Consider the following 3,519-nt stretch of genomic DNA (forward strand, 5'->3'; position numbering starts at 1 on the left):
CTCTCTGGCTCTGTCTCCAGAACTCCAGCCAGACCACCCAGCCTCTCCTCTCCCCGTGCCCAGACAGGAGGGCCCGTCCTGGGGCTAGAGGGAGGGGGTTGGCAGGCTTGTCTGGAGGTCTGGGCTCCAGCTCCAGTCACTGTGACAAGGCACACAGCCATGCCCAACCCCTACCACCTGAACCTAAACAGGCTGGGCTGGCAGGACAGACATGAGAGTGTATTTGTCCATCTGCAGAAACATTCCCCTAATTTAAAAGCCTCTGAGGGTCATCTACTGTGTCTATTTTTATGTATGTGTGAGAGATAATGTGTGTGGTTCCACAGGGATACAGTAGGAGGCTTCCATCCCATCAGTGTCTGTACAATACACAGGCTGATCTGTCCATTGGTTGATAGACTGATCAACACTGTTCATTGGTTGATAGACTGATCAACACTGTTCATTGGTTGATAGACTGATCAACACTGTTCATTGGTTGATACACTGATCAGCATTGTTCATTGGTTGGTAGACTGATCAACATTGTTCATTGGTTGATAGACTGATCAACATTGTTCATTGGTTGATAGACTGATCAACATTGTTCATTGGTTGATAGACTGATCAACACTGTTCATTGGTTGATAGACTGATCAGCATTGTTCATTGGTTGGTAGACTGATCAACACTGTTCATTGGTTGATAGACTGATCAACATTGTTCATTGGTTGATAGACGGATCAACATTGTTCATTGGTTGATAGACTGATCAACATTGTTAATTGGTTGATAGACTGATCAACATTGTTCATTGGTTGATAGACTGATCAACATTGTTCATTGGTTGATAGACTGATCAACATTGTTCATTGGTTGATAGACTGATCAACATTGTTCATTGGTTGATCGACTGATCAACATTGTTCATTGGTTGATAGACTGATCAACATTGTTCATTGGTTGGTAGACTGATCAACACTGTTCATTGGTTGATAGACTGATCAACACTGTTCATTGGTTGATAGACAGATCAACATTGTTCATTGGTTGATAGACTGATCAACATTGTTCATTGGTTGATAGACTGATCAACATTGTTCATTGGTTGATAGACGGATCAACATTGTTCATTGGTTGATAGACTGATCAACACTGTTCATTGGTTGATAGACTGATCAACACTGTTCATTGGTTGATAGACTGATCAACATTGTTCATTGGTTGATAGACGGATCAACATTGTTCATTGGTTGGTAGACTGATCAACACTGTTCATTGGTTGATAGACTGATCAACATTGTTCATTGGTTGATAGACTGATCAACATTGTTCATTGGTTGATAGACTGATCAACACTGTTCATTGGTTGATAGACTGATCAACATTGTTCATTGGTTGATAGACTGATCAACATTGTTCATTGGTTGATAGACTGATCAACATTGTTCATTGGTTGATCGACTGATCAACATTGTTCATTGGTTGATAGACTGATCAACATTGTTCATTGGTTGATACACTGATCAACATTGTTCATTGGTTGATAGACTGATCAACATTGTTCATTGGTTGATAGACTGATCAACATTGTTCATTGGTTGATAGACTGATCAACATTGTTCATTGGTTGATAGACTGATCAACACTGTTCATTGGTTGATGTCTTGTGCAATTCCATAAAAAGCTTCTTTATTACTGAAAGTAGAACCAACACGTTTTTGCTTTCAATGCTTCTGGTCTCACCTGGTCAACATGTACTGGTATGTACCAGGATAAACTAGACATTTAATACACTCTGCTTCTGGTCTCACCTGGTCAACATGTACTGGTATGTACCAGGATAAACTAGACATTTAATACACTCTGGTTCTGGTCTCACCTGGTCAACATGTACTGGTATGTACCAGGATAAACTAGACATTTAATACACTCTGCTTCTGGTCTCACCTGGTCAACATGTACTGGTATGTACCAGGATAAACTAGACATTTAATACACTCTGCTTCTGGTCTCACCTGGTCAACATGTACTGGTATGTACCAGGATAAACTAGACATTTAATACACTCTGCTTCTGGTCTCACCTGGTCAACATGTACTGGTATGTACCAGGATAAACTAGACATTTAATACACTCTGCTTCTGGTCTCACCTGGTCAACATGTACTGGTATGTACCAGGATAAACTAGACATTTAATACACTCTGCTTCTGGTCTCACCTGGTCAACATGTACTGGTATGTACCAGGATAAACTAGACATTTCAGGTCTCACCTGGTATTAAGTGCATTTAAATATTTTGTCACTTGTCTCACCTGGTGTGTAGTGTGTATTCTGTGTTCTGTAGAGTTTGTAGGAACTTGGACTAGTTTCTCAACTTGTCTGTAGTGTATATTCAGTGTGTATAACTTGGACTAGTTTCTCAACTGGTCTGTAGTGTATATTCAGCGTGTATAACTGGGACTAGTGTCTCACCTGGTTTCCAGTGGAACGTTACTATTCAGTACCCAGCTGTCCTGTAGCTGTACAGACTCTGGTGAGGTGGGCCCATCCCCTGGTACCGGAGGGGGGGCGTGGATGGTGTTCCTACCCCCTCTTAGGGTGTTCCTGTTCAGGCTGTTGGCTGAGGAGTGGTGGTGGTGGTGGGAAAGGGTCTGGTGGTTGTGAGGGGGAGGCAGGGGGGGTCGCAGAGTGGAACCACTAAGGTGGTTTGGAGCTCCTGGACAGAGCGAGGAAGAGAAAAAAAACAAGATGGTTATTCAGAAATAATGAAAGCATGGCGATCCCCATTTCTATTGTGGTCAGATTGAGGAATAGAAGGGGAGAAGAGAGGAGTGGAAAGGAAAGGAGAGGAGTGGAAAGGAAAGGAGTGGAAAGGAAAGGAGAGGAGAGGTGAGGAAATTAGGGGAGAGAGGAGGGAAGAGGTAAGGAAAGGAGGGGAGGGGAGAGGAAAGGAGAGTAAAGGAAAGGAAAGGGGGGAGTGGAAAGGAGAGGAAAGGAGGAGAACGGAGAGGAGGGGAAAGGAGAGGAGGGAAGAGGTAAGGAAAGGAGGGGAGGGGAGAGGAAAGGTGAGGAGAGGAAAGGAAAGGAGGGGAGAGAAAGGAGGGGAGAGGAGTGGAAAGGAGAGGAGGGGAGGAGAAAGGTAAGGAGGGGGAGAGGAGTGGAAAGGAGAGGAGGGGAGGAGAAAGGTAAGGATGGGAGAGGAGTGGAAAGGAGAGGAGGGGAGGAGAAAGGTAAGGATGGGAGAGGAGAGGAGATGAGAGGAGAGGAGGGAAGGGGAGAGGAAGGGAGGGGAGAGGAGACGAAGACAGAGGAGGGGAGGGGGGGAGGGGAGGGGGGGAGAGAAGGAGAGGAAGAGGGAGAGGGGAACGAGAGGCCTGATACTGGTGGCTCTGAGAGAGGGGAATGAACAGATGTTTATAAAGAGAGATGGAAGGGAGGAGAGGAGGGACCTCTCTACACAGGACAGACACTTCACATCTGTGTATACACAAAGACTCTCCTGAGAGGGCAGACAGGCACACACACACACACACAC

The sequence above is a fragment of the Oncorhynchus kisutch genome, linkage group LG15 (assembly GCF_002021735.2).
Source record: "Oncorhynchus kisutch isolate 150728-3 linkage group LG15, Okis_V2, whole genome shotgun sequence".
Taxonomy (NCBI): Eukaryota; Metazoa; Chordata; class Actinopteri; order Salmoniformes; family Salmonidae; genus Oncorhynchus; species Oncorhynchus kisutch.